This window comes from Columba livia, chromosome 2 (assembly GCF_036013475.1).
Source record: "Columba livia isolate bColLiv1 breed racing homer chromosome 2, bColLiv1.pat.W.v2, whole genome shotgun sequence".
NCBI classification, from domain to species: domain Eukaryota; kingdom Metazoa; phylum Chordata; class Aves; order Columbiformes; family Columbidae; genus Columba; species Columba livia.
In genome coordinates, this window is record NC_088603.1 from 68906149 (window position 1) to 68933525 (window position 27377).

At 40.6% G+C, this 27377-nt stretch overlaps 1 protein-coding gene and 1 long non-coding RNA gene across 4 annotated transcripts in view; one reads left to right on the forward strand and one right to left on the reverse strand.

The window, feature by feature from the left end:
* Window positions 1-950: 950 nt before the first annotated feature.
* On the reverse strand, window positions 951-26004 carry LOC135578530 (uncharacterized). 3 transcript variants are annotated; one of them, XR_010470258.1, is made up of 4 exons: window positions 25856-26004; window positions 19329-19452; window positions 8129-8210; window positions 951-6806 (listed from the first exon to the last, which is right to left on the reverse strand). It is a non-coding gene; the product is annotated as an uncharacterized LOC135578530 (long non-coding RNA). The 3 variants fall into 3 exon arrangements; XR_010470257.1 differs by having other exon boundaries at window positions 951-7504; XR_010470256.1 differs by having other exon boundaries at window positions 951-8210.
* The window catches only part of CAP2 (cyclase associated actin cytoskeleton regulatory protein 2), a 69553-nt gene continuing 67266 nt past the window's right edge, over window positions 25091-27377 (forward strand). The window contains exon 1 of the mRNA XM_005512537.4: window positions 25091-25430. The gene's annotated coding sequence lies outside the window, so the exon portion shown is untranslated. The remainder of the gene's footprint in view (window positions 25431-27377) is intronic.

The following is a 27377-nucleotide window of genomic DNA, read 5'->3' on the forward strand; positions in this document are numbered from 1 at the left end:
AGCGGCAAGGAATTGCACACAATACAATTTCCAGTTGTGTTTCCAAAACCTTCAAAAGGTATTTACACTGAAAAATGATCAGTGCCAAGTTCCTTGCAGAGGGAAGGGAGAAGGGAGAAGTTGAAACGAAGAACCATTGCTAAGGAATGTGTAGAATAAAAAAGGCGTAACACCTGGAAGGGTTACACTGATGACCTGGCTGCTAGAATTGTAATTTTTCCTAATATTTGTATTTTCCTATTAAATAATGAGCATAACTTGGTATGGCTAGAGTTCGTTGTCTCTAATTTTTATTAGATCTTCAAACACATGAAACTACTACATTAGGATTAAAATAACAATGCAATCATTCACAGCACCTCTTAGTCCTCTTCATCAGATGCTGAGCCATTTCAAACTGAGCAATTCCCTCGTTATGCTCAAAAATTCATGAGAAAACGCATTCTAGTCTGAACCTACATTTCACTTTCAAAGAGCCTACACACATGTTTTCAATTGGCTGTTATTTGTATATCCCTGAAAACAATGAGGGAATGCTCTTTTAAGCTAGTTCATGCCTTCATGCCTTCATAAGCCTCCATGCCTTCATGCCACCATATTATTGGCCATAAGGATCCCAAGGAATGGATTCATTATATTGTTATATACTACATTTAACAAAACCAATAAAACACCTGACAGTAGCAGCAACTAAATATTTTTAAGGACTTTGAAAACAGCATGGTTATGTCTGAATTTACAAAATGCTTACTATGACCAATGATTTTTTCCTCCAAAACCCAGTCTAAAATTAGGAGAAAAAATAAGCTTGACAGAGCATCAAAGAACAAGTAGAACACTACAACTATGACTGTGTTCAAACATGCAGATATGCACAGAAAAACAATTACCAGCTTTTCTCAACATGAAGAAAATTAGCTCTGGAACGTTTCCCAGTTCCATGTGCCAACTTTACTGAGATAAGCCATGAATTTGGGCTAGCTTACACTATCATTATTTTTGACCTAAACAGTCTGGGAATAGGGAGGAACCCACAGTAGCCTGTTCCATCACCAAGCATCTGAAAGTCAAAAGATGCTATCCAAATTAATTGGTGAGAGGTCTCTTGAGATGTGTATACTTTTTAGCTCAGTACCCTCTTGTACTTGAATCAATCTTTACCACATACTTGAACAGAACACATTTCCACATACTTGAAAAGAACACATTTTTTTCCAGCACTGCAAATAAGGGATTTTGCCACCCTCTGAAAAACTTGTACTGTTTTTTTGTTTGGTTGGTTGTGGGGCTTTTGGTTTGTTTTGGTTTGGTTTTTCATTTGTTTGGTGGTTTTGTTTGTTTGTTTTGTCTGGATTTGTAGCAATGGCAAAAATTAGCAGATAAAATTTAAAACACTGTATTAAACAAAACTCCCTCCCGGAAAAATAAAGGTATATTTTTTAACATTTTGTGTTTTGATCATTTTAAAAAAATCATAAATGGTTTAAAAACAAAATACCTCTGCATTCAGAAAGTACCAGAGTAGAATGTTCTGAGTTTTTCCTGACACAAATCACTACGATTGAATGGTTTTCAACAGAAACACATCAGCATATTTTCCAGCTGCTTCAAAGGGAGGACTGATTACTTGCTCAAGGCTGTGGATACCATACTGTTGCCAAAAAATTGGGATTCCCTGGCTATTTGTTCTAACCTCTGGAATTCATCTCCTAATTTGTTCGCTAGTAATATTTCTGAATGAAGAAAGAAATAATGAAAGGCGAGAAGCAAATTTTGTTTTCACTGAAGATAGCTGGACAATTTTGGAATGTTTTATGCAGACAAGTAAACATGACCAATATGAACAACCCAAGCATAACCAAGTTGAAGCACAAGCTTTTTTTCAAGGTATGTCCAGAGCATGGTCAGTTTCAATTATAATGAAATTTCTTCATCACACTAGGGACAAAGGACCTTAAAAGTGGGCTGCTGTCTTTGTTTGGTATGATCTCTTCCACAAGGATCATCGAGTCCAACTCCTGTCCCTGCACAGGACAACCCCACAGGTCACACCATGTGTCTGAGGGCGTTGTTCAGTCTCTTCTTGAACACTGTCAGGCTTGGACCTGTGACACCTCCCTGGGGAGCCTGTTCCAGTGCTCCACCACCCTCTGGGGGAAGAACCTTTTCCTCATGTCCGATCTAAACCTCCCCTGGCACATCTTCCTGCCATTCCCTCGGGTTCTGTCCTTGGTCACCTGAGAGAAGAGATCAGCACCTGCCCCTCCTGCTCCCCTTGTGAGGAAGCTGTAGCCCCTGAGGTCTCCCCTCAGTCTCCTCTTCTCCAGGCTGAACAAACCCAGTGACTTTAGCCGCTCCTCATACGGCTTCACCTCCAAAACCCTTCACCAACTCCATGTCCCTCCTCTGGACACTCTCCAGTAGCTTTATACCCTTTTTATCCTGTGGCGCCAGAACTGCACACAGTGCTCCAGGTGAGGCCACACCAGCACAGAGTAGAGTGGGATTACAGTATGCAGGTTTATGCATTGTTCTTTCCTGATTTTCATCAATATTGGCTTTTTTTCTATTAGCGAACTTATTTATCAAGGAAACTCTTTTTCCCATTTTCTGTAAAGTGCATCCTTTTGCTAACCTGAGTGCCACCATAATTTATACTGTTTTTCATGTAAGAGAGATTACAAAGATCTCCAGGCTTTATTCTGCTGCAAATGTCACCATTTCCACATACACTACTGTATCCTGAAACTGGTCTTCCTCTGACCTTATCAAGAACAGTGATTTTCCCGTCCGCTCTAACAACACCTGGGATCTTGCCAAAAGAAATCAGAATCCAACGTAAAGCTCCGAGAGCAGCAGCTGAGTGTGAAAACAGAAGTGTGCCCATCAGCCTTCAGAGAGTTTCTGTCAGAAGGGAGCTGCCCTGGCATGGCTGCAGCAGCTCAGCTGATTGAGCTCCTGAGAAGGCCACACCACCATTGAAAGGCTTTCTTGTGTGAATGCATCCGTTTAGCTCCATAAAGACTGGCCAAAGCGCAAACCAAGCAGCAACATAGTGTCTTCCTGGGGAAGAAAGTCTTAGTCTGGAACTTCAAAGAATGAAGCTGTCTTCAAAGATCTAGTATGTTGTCTTCAGTATAATGCAAACTGTTTGGAGTGCCTTGGCCTGATCCTGACAATGGCGGCGGTGCTTGCCAGCAGTTCTCAAAGAACACAATTTGGCAAAGGAATCTGGGTTTCCTAAACTCAGGGAATGGCAGTGTTAGGGAGAACTGGGCACTGTCTGTACTCTCCCTTCTGGGACAGAGTCTAGTTGGAGACCTGTATCTAGTGGAGTCCCTCAAGGGTTGGTACTGGGACCAGTGCTATATATATATACAATACAGTACTATACTATATACAATATATTCATCAATTAATTAGATGAGGGAAGAGAGTGCACTGTCAGCAAGTTTGCTGATGACACTAAGCTGGGAGGTGTGGCTGACACGCCAGAAGGCTGTGCTGCCATCCAGCGGGACCTGGACAGGCTGGAGAGTTGGGTGGGGAATAACCTGATGAAATTTAACAAGGGAAAGTGTAGAGTCCTGCATCTGGGCAGGAACAACCCCAGGTTCTAGTATAAGTTGGGGAATGACCTATTAGAAAGCAGTGTAGGGGAAAGGGACCTGGGGGTCCTGGTGGACAGCAGGATGACCATGAGCCAGCACTGTGCCCTTGTGGCCAGGAAGGCCAATGTCATCCTGGGGTGTATTAGAAGGGGGGTGGTTAGTAGGTTGAGAGAGGTCCTCCTTCCCCTCTACTCTGCCCTGGTGAGACCACATCTGGAATATTGTGTCCAGTTCTGGGCCCCTCAGTTCAAGCAGGACAGGGAACTGCTGGAGAGAGTCCAGTGCAGGGCAACAAAGATGATGAAGGGAGTGTAGCATCTCCCTTATGAGGAAAGGCTGAGGGAGATGGGGCTCTTTAGCGTGGAGGAGACTGAGGGGTGACCTTATTAATGTTTACAAGTATATAAAAGGTGAGTGTCATGAGGATGGAGCCAGGCTCTTCTCAGTGACAAACAATGGTAGGACAAGGAGCAGTTGGTACAAACTGGAACACAGGAGGTTCCACTTAAATATGGGAAGAAACTTCTTCACAGTGAGGGTGACAGAGCACTGGAACAGGCTGCCCAGGGAGGTTGTGGAGTCTCCTTCTCCGGAGACATTCAAAACCCGCCTGGATGCCTTCCTGTGTAACCTCATCTAGGTGTTCCTGCTCCGGCAGGGGGATTGAACTAGATGATCTTTTGAGGTCCCTTCCAATCCCTAACCTTCTGTGATTCTGTGATTCCATTGCTCTTAAGATACGGTTCATTTGAAATGCGGCTGCATTGTATTAATGATATTCCATTTCAGTAGGACAGCTTGGTTGCTGAGTGCCACAGCCCTTGCTTCAGGGAGAACAGAACAGCAAAGCTTTGGGCACAACTGAGATGAGCTTGATACCCAGGGCAATGGGATTGGACTAGATGATCTTTTGAGGTCCCTTCCAATCCCTAACGTTGTGTGATTCTGTGACTGGAGCCAGGGCACAGACTGAAAACAGAAGATAGGCATGAACATAACCTGACAGAACCGCTGGAGGTCAGAGAGGTCTGCTCCAAAGGGGTCAGAAGTGCAGTCTGCTCAGTGGTGGTGAAAGTGCTATTACTTGCAAACATCAAAAGATTTTCATGGATTCTTGACATTTACTGTGGTATTTAATGTGCTTAGGATGGTAGGATTGTTTGGAGTTTAAAAACTAAGAGCAGATCTTCCAGGTCTTAACTGGCTGACAACAAGGGGAATTATTGCTCATTTGATGACTCCTGAAGACAAAGTCATGAATATGCCAACAAGAAAACAAATTGCTTCTCAGTGGGGTGTTATTAAATCTAGGCAGGGTTACCTGCAAAGTCTCAGGTTCTGTCAGTCATACAGGTAGAAGTTTCAATGATATTAACTGGTTTTTAATTCCTAAATCAGCAAAGATCTCAAGAAAATATCTATTTTACTGCACTATTCACAGATCCTGGTATTTAGAGGGTTACCTGCGTTTGCAAAACAATGGCTATCCCATTGAACAACTCATGAAGGCCTTGCTGTTGAGCAGAGCAAGCTGCCTGCAGACCTGCCAAACGGTACTTTGCCCTACCTTGCCCTACCATCTTGCTCCGAAATTTGTGGTATGGGAACACACTCCAACACCTGTGTGTGTTTAGTGGAAAGATAATTCTGCTGTTCAATGTGATGTGCTAGCAAGAAGATAAGTGTAGGTACATGTTCATGTTTGTGATGAACTTTGGCTCCTCTTCTGATAATGGCTTGGTGTTGAGGAGAGGAAAAAGAAATACCAAAGTGATGCCCTGCTTACTCCCCAGAGTCTGGAAAAAATTATCAGTGGTGAAATCTCTCATGGCGTTCTCATTCTTGAGAAGTGGCAGAAAGCGCCCCACCTTGGGATTTTTTGAGAAACAATATGGAGTAATATCACTCAAAGAGCTGCATGTGGGGGAACCATGCCAACTCTGAAACTGAATTATTGCACTCCATTTAAATGAAGCCACCTGGGCGCATCTCTAGTTTGTAAACTTCATAGCAGCTTGACTTGATTTACAGGTTCACGCTCCGGCAAATTCAGTCTCTCCACCACTGCCTCATTTTAATTAAAAACATAACTGACCAAACCGTACTTCCTTCTGCAACTGAAATCCTCTTTTCTTGAGGGCTAAGACATGAACCCAGACAGCCTTCTTGGGGGGGAGAACTCTCCTAAGTCACAAGGTGGTGCAAAGCCAGTGGCAAAGATCTTCTTAACCTACAGGCTGGGAAGCAGGACATATAGCAGGCAGGGAGGGCTCTTTCAACTATCAAAGGCAATGCATTGAAAAAACAGTTGGTCAGGGCCTCCCCCATTTTTTCTCAAATCCGCTATCTTACTTCTTTTCAGATAAGTGCACCTGCACTCATTTCTCACAAACTCATTTTTTTCATAAAACAGAGGCCATCTATATTTACAGTAGAATGTAGAATAATAAATTGCCTAGTCTGCTGCTAATCATGGAGAAAACAAGGAAGCTGAAATTCCGAGAGAGAAATTTACTTAAGCATAAGAAGTGCAAAACTAGATCTTACATGTAAAATTTCTTGTTAGTTTATGCTTCTGGTTAATTGTTCCTGTTAGGGGAATATAGTGTCAAGGGCTTCCAAAACAAAAGATCTTCTTTCAAAACACACAGTCAAAGGCTTTCAGGTATCTGAAAACTTAAAGTACACGCTTTCTTTAAAAACAATTAATCTGCATCGTGAACATTTCTTCTCACTGATTCTACATATTTTTCCCTATGCATTTTTATACCTTCTCATCCTTTACATTTGCTCTATTACTTTATTATTCTGTAAGTCTGCTTTCCTGTCCTCCAGAACTGCTTCTGTTTTTCTTGTTAGCCTGAAGTTAACAGTGTAGGTCAGGTAGCAATCAGAAATTTGCTGACTGATTAGGGTTTTGTTGTTGTTGAAAAATAATGATTTACTATCTCCATTCTCTCTTTCACTTTCTTTGCATCCTTTTCTCTGCCTGCTGTTTTTTTTCCTGTCAGGCTTCAAGCTGAGACTATGCTCTCTAACATTTTCTAGTTCATTGGAGGTCATTAGCAAACAGCTTCAGAGGAGCTAGACAGCATGTTTGCTCTCTTCATGTTGCTGTATTTCAGTTTCTGATGGGACAGAATCTATTCAGATCTTATCGTGTACTCTTCACATAAGTTCTTTGTTCCTTATGATCTATGGAAAAAAAAAAGTACACATATACTGTCTCATGCTTTCACAGCTGAAAAGCAGCAGAGCCACAATTTCAAAGGTAAAGAACATGCTACTATATGCAGATATTGGCATATGTCTTCACATCATTGATGCGCACACCCAGACTAGAGTCAAATTAGTGATCAGATGCAAGTAAATTATAAGCTCTACGTATAATAAAATACATGCAAAAATACAGGTGCAATTGTAATGCATAAAGCCTTGAAAATCTGCCCCACTGTGTGTTTTTATTGTTTACTTTCCCAAGTCACCACGTTCTTATTACAAGCTTGTTTTAGGCCCTGCCAAATTCTAGAGACTGTTCATCAGGTCCTTCAAGCCTGCCAGCTCCTCCAGCTAGGCCTCTGGAATACAAAGCCATCTAAGTCTTATAGATCCAACACAGAATGAGATGTGGAACTTTTAAAAAGAACTGCTACGAGTGCATTTTCTTCACAGGGAATGGCATTCCACTGAGGGGTTTTCACATTTGGAATGATAAGCAGGGAAAATCTTGATAAGGTCAGGAAATAGAAAAATAAACTATTCAAATATTGGCTTAAGAGACTATTAACAAGTGAACAGTATTGTTCAGAGACAGGTGTTTTCTGTGGAGGGAACAACCAAAGCCCAAAAGATCAAGAGAAGGAGGCAGCAGCAGCAAAGGACTCTTGCAGATTCTGCAGAAAGAGGTCATTTGTGAAAACAAGAGTAACTTATGAAAGCATACAGAAGAAAAAAGAAAAAAACAAACTATTTCATTTACTCTTTCAATAGTGTTAACAGAATTTGCATATCCATCCCCGTTTCACAGGCTTTGAAATTTTGTTTTTCTCCAGCTGTTTTTCTTATCATTTTGGCATGTTTTCTCATCACACACAGCTCTCAGACACTCTTGCTAGCAGACTGCTGGCATCTTTCAGCTGCTCTCAGGCCTGCCCTTTCAAATCTCCCAGCTGCCTCTCTTACCCCTCATAACATTACTGGCCTACCCATCTTATGTGCTTTTTTAAATAATTTCCAGCTGTCACATTTGGTGCTCTAGATACTTTCCATTTTCTCCCACTGAATATGGTATTTTGGAGTGTTTCTGTGGGCTGATGGGATGACAGCAGATTTCCAAAGCCTTTTTCTGCCCTAACAGGAATCTAATCCAAGTCCTTTCAAGATCTTCATGCACCCAACTGAAAAGTTCTTTTGGCTATTGGTGAATGCTGGGAAGCTGAGAGAAGGAGGGGAACATGGTGCTAATTCACCAAGGTGGTAAAAATACAATGATCTGTGATCAGATGATCAAATCTCACCTCTTGCTGTCTCACAGATTTCATGCATCTTGTTCTCTGTTCTCTTAAGTACTGCCGATCTCCCACATTGTGTCCAAAACCTCTGAAATTTAGAAGAAATTTCAGCTAATTTCTGCTCACAATCTAGAATCACTAGCCCAACAGTACCCCTGATCCTTACACCACTCTTGAAGACTGCTGCCTCTGGAACTGACATAAAAAAGGCTCTATGTATGTTTAAGAAACATACTTTGGTATATGTGAATCCTTTGACTTCCATGGTCAAGAAAAAGACTTCATACACAAATTCCTCTTAAATGTGTGACAGTTTAGACAGACACACTCATGAATTCTTATGTACTTCAAGAAGCAGGTAATGCTTTCATGGTATCTTGCCTTTGCAAAATTTTGCCCCAGATCTGTATAGTTACAGGAAAATCTAATTGCCATCCAATTAAATGGACTCAAAAATAAATTTCAAAACTATTTGCTTTCCTTTTTTCCATATTTCAGCAAAAGTAAAATGAAATCTGGCCATGTGAAGCACTTAAATGTTATGGAATCCTAACCGGGTTTTCAACAAGCTCCCTTTTAACAATGTCACTTGAATAAACGTGCTTGAGATTCAGAAAGGAATAATAATTAAAACAAAACAAACAAACAAAACCCAAAGATCTTATCTGCATATCTAATTTTCTATCTGATTCACCCAGGGCTGTTCCTTTTGAATCAAGACCTTTTCTTATCCAGATGGAAGCTTAGATTTATCTGCTGGAGAAGCCTGGGTGAAGAATCTCCCTGCAACAGGTGCCCACTGTCCACAGATGAGCCACAAAAAGATGTGTTGGCATCCAGCACTTGCTTTGAAATAGGTAATGAACTCAGAAAATCCATTTATAAATATCACGCCAGGCTGCAGAACGGGGCACATGTTTGGAAGGGCCTGAGACAGGAACCCTCCTTTACCACTGTGGAGAAAGGCTCCTCTGCTCATCCTCTTCCCTTTTCTTCTTTGAAACTTCTGGTGCTGGGAGAAGAAAAAGGACTTCTGGATTTGCCCGCTTATTCTCAAATTGTGAGAAGGAGAAAGGAGCTGTATCCTGAGGCTTTGAAAAACACCAAGAGGAGCCTGCAGTTTAAGAACGAGTTTGATCACGGCAGTGATCAGGACAGAAGCAAGCACAGAATCAGCAGGACAAAGCAGAGCCTGGAAAAGAGGTTTCAAACAGAATCACAGATGTTTTCATACTGACTGAAAACTGCTTTCCTCTCAAAGGGTCTAGTGGTCTTCTCCACAGCCCAGTGAAGTAATTGGAAGTTCTCCAGATACCATCAGAGAACTTTGGATCCGGCCTTGTGGTCTTGTCTTCAGACTAGATGGTTTTAATAAAGTCCATTAACAGATGTTTTCAAGCACTTCTAAAGTCAGGACAGCTGTGGTATATTTGCAACACACAAGATTGTTATCAGACCTGAGAAAAAAATCCCGTGTTCCTTTTCAGTTTAGTTTCTGGTGCTTGCAAAAATCTTCTCTGATAAAAAGAGAAAGAATTTGCAAGTCAGCCCACGAAATAAAGGAGAATCAAATTCCAAAATTAACTAGGCCATCATCTAGCACATGCAATTCTCCATACCTTCCAAGCACTACCAATACTCTAAAAAGAACCCTATTAATAAGAAATGTTGTTATTTGGAATACACTAAGCTGGGGTTGCCTAGTTCCAAAGAAACCAAATATGCCGACCGTGACACAGCACTCTGAACTTTCCACATGAGATCACCAGATATCTTTGACAGTGAGAAATGAGAATGGGATTATATATTCTGTATACAAAATACAGAATCACTTTCTGTATCTAGGGTTACATCAAGTTAAATGGCAAGAACGGGCTCAAGTACTTTCTCTCGTGTGGGGAGGAAGACAATAAGATATATGTACTTCCCTTCCTACAATGAATTAGACAAGTATTCTCTGATGATGCTAAACACTATCATTCTGTATCTTACATTTTCCAGCGGTGAATACTGTAGTCCATTGCAAAGCAGAACTTGTTTCTATTAGAGAAAACTCTTAGTCATTTCCACAGGCCTAACTTTAGGAGAGTTAATCTCCCCAGTCTTGCTCTGTGATCAAGAGAGACATAGATCCTCTGAATTACTGTCAGAGGAGCCTCTTTCTGCTACTTGTAAAAGGATGCAAGGGGGACTGACTCACCTAAGTTAAAGCTTGCTTCTGTAGATTCTTCACCCAGTTTTATTTTTATCATCTATGTAAAATATTTTCTGCAGATTTTCTGTTTTTCAAATAGAAATGTAAGACAGGGATTGCCTAGCTCTGCCTCTCAGATTAGAACTGAACTAAATCCTAAAGACAGTTCACAGAGACTATCATAAAAGCAATATTGCAACTACAATGAATTATGAACGTGTCGTATCGACGGCAATGATACTCTGCTGCTAACTCACAGAACAATCACTAGCAGCCTTAAGGAGACAACTTTCACTATGATATCAAATATTGGCAGTAAGAAATAATAGCAAGCACAGCCTGTGTTTAGATAGACCATTCAAAACCATTGGAGGAAAATGTTCTCAATATATTTCAAGTAGTTTCCATTTCAGAAAAATCAAGATGATTTTGTGAAAACTGGCATTTGAAATTATCAAAATGTCTATTGTAAAAAGTGGCACCTCCAGTAAATAGCTTATTAACGAAGAAAAATTTGTCTAAGAAGAAAAGAAAAATGGAAGGAACATCTTCCACCACATTTTTCATTGTTTGAAATGAAGTTTTCTATGGAACAAATAATTAAACCAAAATTCCATAAGTACATAGGCCATTTAAATGTTCTTTTATGAGAGTGAATGGAGGTGCACAAGGACCTCTAAGTGCCTGGAGAGAAGGACAATATTTTTGTTTTGGTTAATTTTCAAGTCTTACTTTTCAATAAATCTGGTGTCAGCATCTAGTTAATGGAGCTGATGCAGCATGGATGCTGTACAATGTTTATATTACATGTGATACATATTTCCACATAGCTTTTGCAAATGAACATTTGTAACTCTCTAAAAGCCCCATACTGTAAGTCAAAAACAGATGTCAGTCTTGAATCCCTATAATCAAACAGTAAGGTATGAAAGAACAGAAACAATTAACCAAATATAATAAACAATTTCACATAATTGCATATCGAATTTTATCTCACGAGTGCTATGGAATACCAAACACATACGTAACACATTCACTTTATGCATTCAACATGCATTTTTTTGCATGTTAGTTATCTTATTTTCATCAACACATTATTTTAGTGTTGAGACAAAGTTGCCTGTTTTCACTTACACACATGTAGATGAACACAGCTGCTTAAGTCTTTTCCACATGGCCTTTTCCTCAACATTTCTATTGGTTCTGGTTTATTACCTTTGCTCACTGCGGTGTGAATATCTGTGCATGCATCTGCACGTGGACTGAGAGCCAGACAACGCATGGAATGTAAAAGATGCGCAGGCCAGGTAACTAACACAGGTGTGGTAGCGCAAAGCTGCAAACGCCTCAGATGACTGTGTGCAGGAGGGGAATTTCAAATAAACTTGGTATCAGTGGGCCAGGTTTTATCCTTGTGTAGCTTTCACTGACTTTGTCCTGTGACATGCTGTTGTGGCTGTTCTTTGAAAAGGAAAAAATCTGCTAGAAAAACACAGACTCTTCTTTTTTTTCCACATTAAAAAGAGAGGAGCAGATTATATAAATTCTTTCAAAATACTTGAGCTGGAATTGTTGCAGTTTTAATGGCCACTTTCACCTTGCCAAGACAGTGGATCAATACAGACTGCCTGTTTGCTAAATAACTTCTCTTCAGACAAAAGAAGGCAGCAGGCTTTTTCTGAATGAGTAGTCACAGCAAATCCATAATCTTGAAAGACAGAGTATTTTGGAAGTTGTGAAAAGGCAGAAAAAGCTGTTGCATATAGGTGAAATGATTGCTGGAAAGTTTCGGTTCCTCATAAAGCTGCACTGGAATTTCACAGCTGACCAGGGATCATGCTGTAAAATCCAACATTCCCTCAATTACTGAAAGACATCAATTGTATAAATTTAAACATCACATTACGCATCACCACAAATCTCCCTCTTCTTTTTTGGACAGCACTACAAGTGTCCTGTCAGGAGATACAACCCACAGAGACAACCCAGTGTTTACAGCTACAAGACACGCGTGGAGCTGATAACGGCAAATCCCATTTCATCCCGCACAACATGAGCCAAAATAGCCAGCAGTGCTGCCAGACTCAAAATACCTCACTATGCCCTTCTGATCATACCAAATGATGGGAATTCCACAAATTCAACTCTGTCACCCTTCTGAAACAGATGGAACTTGATGGGGAAAGTATCATAAAACAACTGAAGAGCCAGTTGTATCACAAAACTTGATTTGAGCCGATTGAGCCATCTAAACAGCAAACTGATGTATATTCCCCTGCTTTTTTTGCCATGGATGAGAACAATCCACCTTTATTCCCTACATATATAGTTACTGATACACAGGTTTGATGACAAGTTATTCCTTAGAGCACATAACAAATTCTAGGTGAATGTGCTGAGCTGCGACGCTGCAGAGGTATCTGAACATGGAACCTGCAGCAACCACAGGTATCACTGGGACTCTCAAGTGCAAGTTATTGCTATAAAGACCACTGCAAAGTTCAGCCACTGAGCTTTTGATCTGCAACATTTAGTCGGTGACTCACACAGGAATTTGACATATTCATACCTTACTCTGCTGTAAGTACCTTGGTTGAGGCTTCTGAGGTTAATAAAAAATTAAAACAGCAACATATTTTATTCAGAGCAGCCCATCATTCATCGATCCTTGTCAGTGCAACCTCGGAGCTCCCACTTTCCATTGCTATATCTGTATTCAGCCTCTGAATTCCAGGTTTATTAGGAGGTATGTGTGAGCATGACTGCACAATTACTGACAATATTCAATATAGAAGCCACTGTTGATTGGCACGTATTTTTGCTAGTCACATAAATAAAGTTTGAAGTCATTAGCAGCATACACATTCCTAGTTTCAGATTATATTTCGGTGAAATAACTGCATGAATTCTGGGTCAGATGTGCAGTGCCTATAAGTCAATAGATTCCTGCAGCTTTCAGTATAGGTCTGGAAACCTAGAAGAAATGAGAATCTGATCCAAAACATTTAATGGGTAAAAAGAACTGTTACAGGTAAGAGTCTACTTCTAAAATAATAAGAGAAAAATTCACATACTTATCTCCAAAGATACATCAGCTGATGAATACTACCCAAAGACACAGGTCTTGCCCTAAACAGGTACCTTAATCTAAGATGCGAATAAACACAAATAAAGTAGAGGAAAATATGATAACAGAGAGGTTTAGTACAATAAAATATCAGCTTCCACAGTCTTTTCAGTATTAATGTCCATTTATCTCACAAAGAGAAGTTTGAAGGAAGAGGATGGGAAGACCACGTATTTTTTCTGGCCCAAATTTAATCTTCAGTTAAACCCAAGAAGCCCCAAACCACTGCCAAAGCCAAATGGCCACCCCAAGCCACCCGCAACTGTCAAAACATTTCTACGAATGTGTTTAAAGTAAGTGGTAATGGCCTATCCAGAATTTGTACCCCAAAAATGCTCCCCTAAAATAAAAGCAATAAACCCCTGTTTAAAAGCTTAAAAGCTCTATGGCAGAGGAAATAACGAGGTAGCAATAATGAGGTGTCAGTAATGTGGATATTTTTTGATCCCAAGCTAATTCAAACCATTGAAAGACCATTCCCTATTGTAACAAATAAGTCCCATCTCGCCTCAACTTCGAGCCAACAAAAGAACAAGCATGAAAATGGGAGAGAGACTCGTACAGAACCAAATCCTATGACTGCATCTAGGAAATGAGCATTAAAATTGTAAAAAATTGGAGATAATGTAGAGGGAGCCACAGAATGAATTTTAAGCACTTTCAATGCTGAGTTTACTTCCATTGTACTGAAATCACTCTCACTTTATGAAACTCCATTCAACACACAAACTGTGCCTGAAACAACAAAAAGCAGTAGCTTGGCCAAGTTTCCTAAGAGATCTGCGGATAAGACCACAAAGCTTTAGTCTACAGGGAAAAGCAGTTGACTTGGCAAGTCTGTTTGTGGCATGCTGACCTTTTTTTCAGAAAAGGTCACTGTGGAGTCAGGTTCCTGAACTTCCCAGGGATTCTGCAGCTCTAAAGCCGGGGATCTTTTTAGACTGTAGCATCATGATAGCCTAAAGCAACATGAATTAGGAAGCCATTATTTTTTTCTTCCCACAAAACCTTTTCAGAAGTGCAGGAGCGATCAGAGGTGGTACCAATCCAGTTCTCGGTGATCTTCAACCGTGACCATTGCTGAAAACCTCAGCAAGAGCACATAAAACCAGCTGCACGTAGGTGAAAGGCTGAAGGTTTCAGGGTTTACGCAAGGAGGCCTGATTGTCTGTTGTGCACTCTGAGCACAATTACAAGAGTTTAGCTTACAGTGCTATCAAGCTGGCTCTTTTTGTTACTTTCAATGCGCTTGGAAAAAAAGGGCCAGTGAATTTTTTTTCCCAATTATTTTTAGTGGAAGAAAAGCGCATTATACACCTCAGACCGCAGGAATCAGGCTCTAAACCATGGCAGATTATAATAAATTGATTTGCTAAACAGGCAAATAGAAGGAAACCCTGGAGATTTTTTTAAGCAAGAGAATGACAGACTGAAACAGGTTTAACACTGATACTACATTAAATCTTAAATTAGGTGTGCAAAGCATTTCGTTTTTTCAGGGTGTGGCTCCAACGTGGAATGATCAAACCAGTTTCTAAAGAGGTAAAAACCCCATGATTAGAGTGATTGTATTAAAGAAACATAGAATAACTCAGACACAGAGTTGTAGATGCTATAAATCACATTATTATTAATTCCAAAGGAGCGCTGCAATTATTTAAAATTTTCTAAAAAGTGCATTTATTTTATATACTTTATATAATGTTTATATTTATCTTTGGTTTATTTTTTTTTAGGGTACGTCATATAAAGAGTTTAAATAAGGCAGAAGAAACTGCATGAAAGGACCCCCTTGCTAAAATGAAAAATAATTTTGGACAAAAAAAACTTAGGGGCAAGTGGAGTAGATAATCTCAAGAGGTCCTTTCCAACATGAACAATTCCGTGATTCTCTGATAGATATTTATATATATCCTATGTTATAGACCTTATGCTATATACCATATATAACATATATTACACATTATATAGTTATTATACATTATATTTTACATATTCCACACAGCGTGCAAATAAAAGTAAAGAAAAGCTAATGTGGTTTTCTTTAAAAAAAATACAAACTAAAAAAAGTATTAGCAAAGAGAAACAGAGAGAAAAAGGGATATTTCTGTGCTCTTTACTAGGTATTTTAGCAGCACACCCTCCAATTCAATGTGTGTAATGACAACAGAGAAACTACTATGACTATCAGTACCGCAATTCCTTATCCAAAACAGATCACTTGTGTGTACATGCATACGCACATCCATATACATGACAAACCAGTCCTAATATAATACTGGTTCATTTGTACTTCTCATCCTGCGTGCAGTCACACCTTTCCAGCTATTCTGAAGCTCATGAATATTGCATAAGGAGGGCTGGAAAAACATCTCTAGCATTCAAGGATTTTCAAAAAGAGAGACTGCAACTGCTTTTCAGCCAAGCGTGAGCACCAGGCTGAACCTACCGCTGCTGCACAGAAACTGAGTAATGGTGCCCTGTGCAGGTGGAGCGTGGGACGTGGAATCCACAGCCAGTGAATGAGGTTGCTGGGCAAGACACGCACCCCCTGCCACCCACACAGCAGCTGCTGCCCCTGCTCCTGTCAATAGCCCCAGTATCTGAAGGGGATGAGCTTTCTTCAAAGGTGAGCTGGTTCAGCTGCACAAAGGTTTCAGGACATTTTTTACTGATATTTTTGCTAATTATTTGCTGAATTACAGTGCCCGCCTATTAAATAAAGGTAGCGACTCAGCTGAGTTCAGCTGGAACAGGAGCGGACACCTAAGGACTGCCACCTGCTCTTCCAGATCAATGGCTAAACTTGTGCTGACTTCAGCCATCCTGGATCAAACCTGGGGCCCTCCCTCAAACAAAACTGGACTAAAATCAGGTGTTTTGCTCAGAAAGGCTCCTGTATGACCTTCCAATTGCTAAAAATGGCCCCAGGACACATACAGATGCATACTGGCAGTGCCCATCTTCTATTTAGTGTCTGTACTGAAATGTATATTTGAAAGACACCTAAACACTTCTGAGGATCTGAGCCTTTGCTCATTATCCTCTTTCAGGTCAGTATTAGGAAACATAAATATATATACACATTTTTACTTCTACATGAAACTAATTGTTCTAATGCTTGTCATTTGTTGGCATCCAGCCAACAGTCAGAAATGTGATATGGAAACTTCAAATCTAGGTTTGGGTTGTACTCCTGAATACGACTGTTTGCATTTCAGAAAATGAAGACATTACAAAGGTTGTGAATAATATCAAAATAAAGCAAATAAATCATAGTCCCTTCTGTTTTGCTTTTATTAACTGAACAGTAAATGACCATACAAAACACGCAACCTTTTGGCTAGTGACCTGTATAACACAAAGAACAGGACACCAATCAACAAGTCAACCTTGAACAACTCCCATATGTGGAGCACATCAGCTTCTCTACCACATATGTGCAATAACATTAATAAGGGGTTTAGGGAAGATTTGTTCTGAATACCATGAGAATTCCTGAGGAAGATACACTTCAGAAGTATTTCAACTTCTTAAACATTATCACATTGGCACTGGTGAAACATTATAAATACTGACGGATGACTCAGGAAGAGGGGATTATATATGTTGCTCACCACAACTGAGGATGGAGATCTGCCAATGGTTCCAAGACTGTTAATGTGGGGACCCTCTTCTCTTTCGTTTTCCCAAAAGATTTCAGTCCATTGTTTCTCTAACACATTTTATTTCCCTTTTAGTAAGTGCTATACAAAAGAACTCTCAACAATTCATTCCTTGCTCCCAGATGTAGCCCCTAACGTTGCTTATGGCTAAGGTATGCACACAGGAGATCAGAGAAGCCAGAGACAAACCACTCAGCCATGCTGAGGCAACCAGCCACAGGTAAACACCACCATTTTGGCTGACTGTTACAGGCTGAATGAAGCTGGCGGCTGGAAGAGGGTGACATTTCAGGATTGCTCACCTCAGCTACAAGCAGCAACCTTTCATACGCTGTGGCATAAATGTGCGCCTTTAATACTGGTTTGACTTTGTAAATACATTCTTCATGGTGATACCCAACTATTTTGGTTATTACCATTTAATGCTTTAAAGAGACAAAGCTTTGAAATGACACTTTATAGGAGCTGCAATGCCTGAGTCTATCTTATACTGGGAAAATGAGCTGGAGCTGCTTACAGCAAAGACTTGGAGATATCCCAGCTCAGCAGCTGGGCTGTAGAGGCAGATCATAGAATCATAGAATCATTTGGGTTGGAAAATACCTTTAAGATCATCGAGTCCATCTGTTAACCTAGCACTGACAAGTCCACCACTAAACCATGTCCCTAAGCGCCACATCTACACATCTTTTAAACACCTCCAGGGATAGCGACTCCACCACTTCCCTGGGCAGCCTGTTCCAATGCCTGACAACCCCTTCCATGAATAAATTTTTTCTAATATCCAATCTGAACCTCCCCTGGCACAACTTGAAGCAATGATGAAAGGTCTCTCGCTAATCTGACATGTACATCAAATGTATAACAGTAACCTAATGAAAGCCCTTAAGAAGTGCTTGTAGGCCACAGACTATCTACGAAGATGTTTCTGGGTTCTTTCCTTTCCATCTAAAATATTTACATTTTAACCTAGTAGGATATACAGGAATTTACATAAAAAGTTCTTTTATCAACTATTAGTCAGTTGTTTCACAAATACTATAAACTGCATTGTATTTACTGTTGAATATTTATTGTACTCTAAGCATTTCTGTTTCCCTTCAAATCCTACATACACTGTCAGTTATATTAGCTCAAGATTAAATATAAAATCTTCATTATATTTCTCTCTTATGCTCCTTTTTTCATATTATGTGATAAGTCAGTTACCTTAAAAGAAATCTATACACAACCAAGAGTGCTTTTTCAGAGGTACCAATATAACTGAACAAGAATCTAAACTGAAGTTCTTATTTATCCCAAGGCTTTATATATTTTTAATGTTCATGGTCTAATTCATAAATCAGACTTAGAATGTTGTTTTCCTTTCTTTTCCTTTATGAAGACACAAGAATGGCACATTTGATGGGGGATTAAAAGAGAATTCTAAGATGAATTATTCAGGACAGCAAACAATATTCTTTTCCAAATAAAATGATCAATTTTAGAAATATGGTGCAGTAAGTACAGAGCCTACTTAAGTAGAGGAATGCAAGAAAATAAGAATGAAACAAACAAATAGTTTTGAAACAAAAATATTATTTCTGATACTTAAATAATTTGCCTACATTTATTCTAGTGAAACATGAACCCAGAAATATAGGGTGAAGTGCTGACCCTGTTCATCAGTGACAAAACACTCATTGACTTGAGGGGAACCACACCCCCACAGTGTGAAATATTTATAGTTCCTTCTAATCCATTTTAGGCATTAAATTTAAATATGTTTTGTTCCTTTTCTTTGTTCCTCCTTCCCCTTTTGGAAAAAAAAAAAAAAAAATAAAAGGAAGATAATCTGGCTACTCCAGTACTTGGATTGATTTATCCTAAAACATTTTATTGCTTTACACTTAGAAGGTTCTTATGAAAGAACAAACCTTTCTTTACTGAACAGATAAAATGGTTCTGCCACAGCTCTATGGGAAAAACATGTACTGAGAAGGACAGATTTCAGAAAAGGGGGCTGATCTTGAAAAGCTCTCAGAATATTGCAGAAAGATGCAACTCCACTTGCCATGGAGAATATGAAAGATGGAGTGAACGGCTGTACTAGGCTTTGTGCTGCTGTGCCTGATCAGCTCCTTGTACCTAATCTATATAGTCATAATTTGTAAAATAATAATTTAGGCTGACAAAACTGCATATTAATTTAAGCAATATACTGTACCTAGGGATCCTTACCAGCAGTCTCATTTCGCAGGAGGATATAAAACTGAGAGATCCTCACTCTTCAAGTCCTCAGCTGAAGGAGAGGTTGAAGGAGCAGAAGAAAATTCACACTGCTGTCGCCTCTGGCATTCCAGTTCTGTATTGGAAAAGCATAAATCACCTCAGTATCTTTCAAGAACTAGGTAAAATATTTCAAAGACTCACGTCCAAAAGTCGTGATCTTTCCACCTCTATTCTATTCTATTCTATTCTATTCTATTCTATTCTATTCTATTCTATTCTATTCTATTCTATTCTATTCTATTCTATTCTATTCTATTCTATTCCATTCCATTCCATTCCATTCCATTCCATTCCATTCCATCCTATCCTATCCTATCCTATCCTATCCTATCCTATCCTATCCTATCCTATCCTATCCTACCCTATCCTATCCTATCCTATCCTATCCTATTATCAACAGCTAAATGGGTCCTCACAGGACAAGCCCAAGCATGGTGTATATGGCAAGGTAAAGGTCTTTATTTTCTGCCTGAGTGAACTGATCTAACAGGCACTGAGCACTTATCTCACTTTCCCCTCACCCATCTCGTGTAAAGGAGCTTGGAGATGGAAGACAAAACCAGGAAGGAATGGCATTGCCAGAAAGGGGTAGCAAATGCCACCCAGTAGCTAATTAACCGTTGTGGAAGAACAGAGGAATTCTGTCGCTTTGACTTACTTGGCCTGCAAGGACTGCAGTTGGGGTTATGCTATTTAGGAACCACTGTCTGAATAAGAACACTGTCTAGTTAAGTGCTTGGAAAAACACTAAACGTAACTGTCAGAATACACATTGGTCATCTGCCCAGATTGCTCTTTGATTATATCCTACTAAATGTTCTCTCCGTAAAAAAAATTAGTACACAAAGTTATCAATTTATGTGATTTTACCACAAGTTTTACATAATTTGGTGTTTTCCTTAAAGCACCATTTCCTAGAATCGAGTGATTGTGTAATTATTTTAAACAAAAATTAAGTTTCTAGCCCAGTGGATTGTACAGTAAACCTTGAATTCTTTACTTGATCATTGACCAACAGCTCAAAAATAGCAACAAAAGGAATCTCAGACATCCCCAGCTTTTTAGGAAAAAAAGTTCTGCATGTCTGGATGTTTCAGTACTTCTGCTGCACCAGCTGTCTGGGCTTTCCTACACAACAAGAACATCGATCTCAGGGAATCATTAGTAAATCATCCCAAGAAAAAGTTTAGAACTGGCTCTGTGCTTTCTGCCTCTAGGGGCTGAAAAAACGTATTTGCAACCTGAATTTACAGGGACAAAGGTAAGCCATGGCAGAACCTCCTCAGCAATAAGCAAAAATGGCTCTTACTGAACATCAGATAAGGGATTTTAACCCTTAGTACACGGAGGGGACTGATGCATTTTACTGATGGTGTACATGCAGCAAGTCTTGACAGGCTCTGGTCATGACATTGATGCCATTGCAGACACAGTGATGAAACAAACAAAGCAGCAGACAACAATGAAAAGAATGTCACCTGGTAAAAGAAAACTGCGGCCACAAGAAAACACAGATTAAAAAAACAGACTCTCATGCCTGACCCATTTGTGCATTCTGAAAGTCACTGAAGCTCCTAAGGATGCTGCGTCAGATTGAATGAGGCAAAGAAGCTGTGGCATGAAGAAGACCACAAAACATTTTTTGTAGTTTTTGACTTTCAGCAGTATTTGGCTATGCCTGCCTTTTCCCCAGCACTGCTTCCATAGGCTTAACAAATGGCGAAAGAGTAGCTCAAGGTGACATGGTAACATTACACTCACATGCTTGAAAATTTTGCCTTCCTCTGATTCTCAGGTAAATCATCCTCACTAAAAGTTCCTTGCAAATTTCTGACTGTAATTAAATGAAAACCATGAAACTTAACTCAAAATCAGTATCAAAACCCAGTACTGTATAAACCAGGATTTTTACAAAAAATACAACAGAAGCCTGTATCTCGTGATAATAAATAGATCGGGAAACGTGAATACTTAGCAGAACTGGGGCCCAAGCCTACAACTTTCACTGAGTAACCTTCCCAAAAGAACAGCTCTACGGAACTGAATTAAACGGCAAAACTACCATTAGTAAAAGTAGTCACAAAGATTAGTATTTGTGAGATCAGGACATATTCCCCTTGGATTCGGCAAAGCCCTTAAACATATACTGAATTATAAACAAGTGAGTAATTCCATCCCTATGTGACAAGCTGCTTAAATACAACTGGAATGCGTAAGTGCTCTGCTACACAGGGATGCCATTACTGACACACTTAATGATAAGCACGTGCTTATTATTTAACTTTTTATGTTGCCATGCCTAAAGAGAAGCATACAACTAATTAATGTACAATTATGAGAGTCCACACCCCCAGAGCTTACTGCATAAAAGAGAATAAAAAGAAGAGATTAAAAAAAAGCAGTAGAGTGACATCTATGAAACTAAATGTAATTTGAATCTGCCATAATCTTATTTTACAGGTGATCAGATTGAATGATGACCGATTCAGCCTTGTTTCACACTAGTTTGAAAGAGGAGAAATAGTCCACTTCTTTGGCAGAATCTTTCATTTTTTCCTGTGTGTCTTGACACTTGATCCATACAAGATACCCACAAAGTGCTCTTCAAAGATCCATTGAGTTAATTAGCTATATGCTGTTTTTCAAATTCTGTAGACTAAACAGCAGATTTGGAAAGCAAAAGGCATCTTGACATGTCCTGAATGCACTCCAATATGATTTAAGTAGATCTAGCAAGTCACACTACCAAGATTTTCACATGACATTCTAATTTATTTTCATGTCAGTAAGTGCTTGTGAAATTTTAATTCATATTATTAATAATATTTTCTGCATTGCCCCATCAAAGATAGACTTCATTAAATCAAAGAAATGAGGGACAATATTTGTGGTATGCTCCAAATTCATCTATGAATAAGATAGATGCAAATTGTATTAACAAGGACATTTTACAATCATATACACTGAAAGTCCATTTTCAACAAATACTGAGAAGATAAGCATTAACATTTTCAACAGTTTTCTTCTGTGAGAAAACATGTATGCAAATAAAAGATGCACCAGAGCAGTTTCTTCTAAGTAGGTTACAATGCTGCCAATCTATAGAGATTTTGATAGGCTATCTCTGAAGCCTCTGACGTGTACTTTGGGATCCCTGCACAACTTCAGAAATACATCCTTCAATAAAACAGAATAAAACATGCCAGCCTTGGCATAGATTGTCTGCAGCAGCAAAGGCAAAAAGCAGAATGAAAAAAAATTATACAGTTATATTAAATGCCATGCACTACGCTCCATGAGCTACTATTTTTTAATTGGGTAACTACCCACAAGAGGGCTATTACTGCACTTCTTGCATAATTTCATAAGGACTCATAATTTCAGAAGGACTATAGCATAAATTAGAATTGTAAGGGGTTTTTGAATGTTTTGATCCTGAAGTTGGTGACCCTGCCCCCACCAAAAAAAGTGCACAAATAAAAACTTTTAACTTTTAATGTTGCAATTACTGGCATCAATGTACTTTCTTCTTATAGAATTAAGCAAATATATGAATGCATTGTTAGACTGAGGGCAAAGTACTCAGCCCAGAAGTCTGATCTTGCAGCCATTTCTTGCTCAGTGTTTCACTTGATGTCAATGCCAAGCAGTTTGGAAACATATTTTTTATTGCTGCCCAAGGCTTCTTTTTCCTTGATGGGATGAAACAATAGCATGTCATCTAGTAAATATTTTTGCACATACAGTATTTTGCAAAGTCCAAACTTTGCACATCTCTCATTCAGTTTTTCTCTTTAGGGGGCTGTTGCTCAACCTGAGTTAATAACTATGAGGTTCTTTATAGAGCTGCCCATTAAGCTCACTTTCATTTATACAGAAACTGCAAAGCTCTCTAATGTTTTCAGGTGCTATGTCTCACATCTTTGCATCCCACCGGGTTTTCTCTGTATTGTGAGCTCACTTTACAGTTACTGAATCTTCCTCTTTTCCTTTCTTACCAAATGTATTACTTCATGTTGTTCCCTTTACCTTAGTCTTAGCCTTTTAAGTTTGCCAACATTCTCCTGGGGAAGAGAAAAAATAACTTGTTTTGTGACGAAAGCACTAGAAGTTGGGTGCAAAGATGTGTTAGAGGGAACTTGTTTTAGACATGTGTGGCATCTGCCAGTGTGGTACTCTCATAAGACTTTTCATGGAGATGAAACGCCCAATGATTTTTCCTTTTTTTCTGTGTGCTTGTGATGTAAACGGATGATGTGCAGTGCTTGACAGTGCTCTCACAGTAAGAGCTTGTAAAACTTTTCTTAACTACATTACATTTTCCTCAAATTAAACTGATATTCTACAAAATTCAATTGCATTTATCACCCTAAACTTGCCACTCATCATGCTAAAACTGCACAGATGTAGGGATTATTTTTTCTCTCCAAGTTATATGGAATATGGACCTTGATTGAGCTTTAATCTAAATGTAGTAGTTTCACAGTTTCTTAATCCTTTTGGTTTTTCTTTCCAGAAAGATAACTTCTGGGCTTGTTTCTTGCTTCTCTTAAGTAGTTTCTGTGCTCTGTGCATTTTTGCAATCAGGTCTTCAATTCCATACTACCCTTTTTCCCTTCAGAAAGCTTGGCAAGACCCTCTGGTTTAAAACCTGTGCTGTTCTGCCGATTTTATCTGGCTGTTTATAAATGCCAAAGAGAAGTAGTTCTTTTCACTTTTTACAGAAAGCTGCAGCACTGATTTTTTTTTTTTTTTGTGATTTCCAATGCCAATTACATTGACTGCACTAGTCAGTTCGGATTCCAGACAGATCCGTGTAGTTAGTTTGCTTTTGCTTAATGCTGTCTTTAGGCAAGTGAGGTCTGTGAGCTTCTGTTAACCATGACATCCTTGTTAAAATATGACTTTCCTCAGCCCTCATTTAACTGCTGCACAATTAAAACAAATCTTTATGTTCCATATTTTATAGTGGTGTTGTTAAACGATCAGAAATTAAACACAAAGTCTTCAAAAATAAGCTATATATTTGACAGGGAAGAGTGCTACCGATTTTCACACCACCACATGGTTGACTTGAAAAATACATGTGTTCATTTTTATTATCAATAACTAATGAATCATTTTTCCATTCAAGAGCAAACTGTTCCTTTAAAGGCTGTGAATTTGTGGTCTTCTCCCGAGACTCCTGTGCAGAAAGCCTGCTCATTTGACACTTGGAGGTGAAGCAGATTTCAGGTGGATGATCAGATGGCCCTTGGGACCTTGTGGTGATGAGCACTGTGTTAATTGCAAAACACCTGGGCTAAGGACTAGTGTGAAGCCCACAAGCCTGACAAACAAGGCCAAGGCACGAGGGTTTGCCGGCTGGGAGAAGTCCTGATTTGCTGGGTGCACTGAATGAAGGCAGTAGCCCCACTGTGGGCCAAGCTGGTACGGTTTAGTCCAGCTCTGCATAGACAATAAACTTGGTGTACGCGAGCTTGCCCTCAGCCTCCAGTGCCATGCGAGGGGTCTGTTGGTTTCCACACCAACCCCGCTCTCCTTTCCCAGCGTGGGCTGGGGTGCTCGCATTCCCCTCACCCCAGCGGTGCCCGATGGGCGAGCAGGGCCACCATGGCTGTGGCCCTGGCTGCCCCTGCCCTGGCTGCCCCTGGCCAGGTGCCTGCGCTATCCCCGGCTCCTCGGCGATGCTCCACCGCTGCCATTTCCCCTCCGGCTCCCAGCCGCGCCGAGAGCCACCTCTCCCTCTCTCTCCATTTTCACACTCCACCCACTTTTTGCTTTTCTTTCTCCATCTCTGCCACCGTCTCTCTCTCTTTCTGGACTTGTCTTTATTTGGCACTCCCGGAAGCCGCCGGGCATTTCTCTCCCTGCCTGCCCGGGCAGCTGATGTGACTGACTGACACCGGCTCCCGCTGAGGAGGAGGAGGAGAAGGAGGAGGAGGAGGAAGGAAAGCAGAGGCGAGGGAGGGGGGAGCGAGTGACCGGCCACGGATTTTCATTGCAGAGAGGAGGGGAAAAAAAAAAAAGCTACACGGGTCATCAAAACAGGTAACTCAAGAGCAGGCTGCGGCGGGAGGGGCGGGATGCGGGGAGCGGCCCGACCTCCCCCCCGGGCCCGGGCAGGCTGGGGCGGGCCTGGCTCGGCGCGGCCGGGGCCGTGGGTGCGCTCCCGCCGGCGACAGCGGACATCTTGGGGAGGGGGGGATAGCGATAGGGGGGTTGTCTTCGGGATGTAGCCGGGGCCGAGGCCTGCGGGGCGGCGGCGTCAGTGCGTGGAGCGGGCACTGCCCTGGCCGCGATCTGGGTCAGGGCCCCGCGGGCGCGGCCCCGCTGCCCGCCCGGACCCCCGTTCTGCCCCTCATCCTCCCTCCTGTCACCTGCGCCCGGAAAGCCTCCCCCACCCCCCGGGGGAGAAATGCAAAGGGGCGCGGGGAACACGTAATGGTAGCGGGGGAAAAAAACGAGCAAAATACCACAGCAGCTGAGGGATCTGCTTTGGGGCTGAAGCCGGACCTGCTCCGCCAAGCCCCTGGTCAGCGCCGGCGGCCGCCCTGACGGACTGACGGACTGACGGACTGACTGCCGGGGGGCTTTCGGCTGTGCCGGGCAGCCCGGCTTCGCGACAGGTTACTAAAAATGCCCTCCGCTCGTTTATGCAGACCTGTCAAGCGATGCCGATCTTGACCTCTCTTAATCAGCGTAAGATGATCTGATGTTGAGGGAGGCAGCTGCGGTGCGGTGGGGAGCTGGGCTGGAGTCCCCGGTTCCCCCCGCGCCTGGAGCCAGAGGTGGGGATGAGGTGGAGGTGGCTGCACACCGGCAGGTTTAGCCCAGAGCAAAGACTTAAACAGCACCTTATGATTAGAGATCTGAAGACAGAACATATACCTTTATATAAAAATATATAAGAGATTCTTCGAATAGAAGATGGTATTCAGAGGGGGCAGGAGGAAGGCAGAGATGAAGAACTGCGAAGCCTGAGATGCTGCGTTTTGCAATAACTTGACATCTGAAAGGAGTAACCCCCTTGAGACACAGCCGGCACAAAGCCGAGGAGAACTTGCCATGACCCCACCTAAAAATGGAAAATCTGTCCTTTGCTCTGAGGATGGCTCTTGGTCTGTATCTCAGCATTACAGGATCAACACTGAGGATTTATTTGTATCAAGTAAAATTTGGGTTTCATAAGATACAGAGGTAGTCTTAAAAAGACCATCTGGGGAAGAAAGCTTTATTTATACGCATTACTTAAATGTGGTTGTTTACCAATGATGGACAATGTTTTCAGAAAAAAAAAAAACTACATAGAGGTCAGTCTATTAAGAAATAGTTAGAAGGAGTCTGTGTAGCAGAGGGGCTGGGTGGGATCAATACTGCACATTTTTATTAATTGATTTCTGAGCCAGGCAAAAGTGGCAGTGGCTCATGGACTACCATGTTTCATTGTTCAGTGAAACTGTAATCAGGAAACTAGTCCTACTTCAGAAACATAACTTTAAAAAATATTTAGAATAGCAAAGTGGTAGATAGAAGAGTTGAAACTCAATATAGTACTCTCAGAGCTGGCCTTTTAAGACATTCCTGTGAGCTGGATATCCTAATTTTATGCAAATTTTATCTTAACATTTCCTTTTAATTGCTTATTATGCAAATGATAATAAACTTTTTTCTAACTCTGTACATTTGCAACACAAGGCTTTCATAACACTGATTCTATTTTGAGCAAGTTAGCACAAGAACAAAGGCAACTCACCTTCTGTAGCAAAGGCAGGCTCATAACAACAATATGGCCCTTTTTGGTCTTGGGCATAACAAAAATGCTCATCTTTGGAATATTCTTATGATTCATTTGTGTCTTCCCCTTCAAATGAATGCTGCTCAGATGTAGAAGGTGGACAGGCACAATTCCAAATGTAATTAATAAAATATGTTTTTTCAATTTAAAAAAAAATGAAGAGGATGTGCATTGTTTCCTATGACAGTAGAACCCACCTA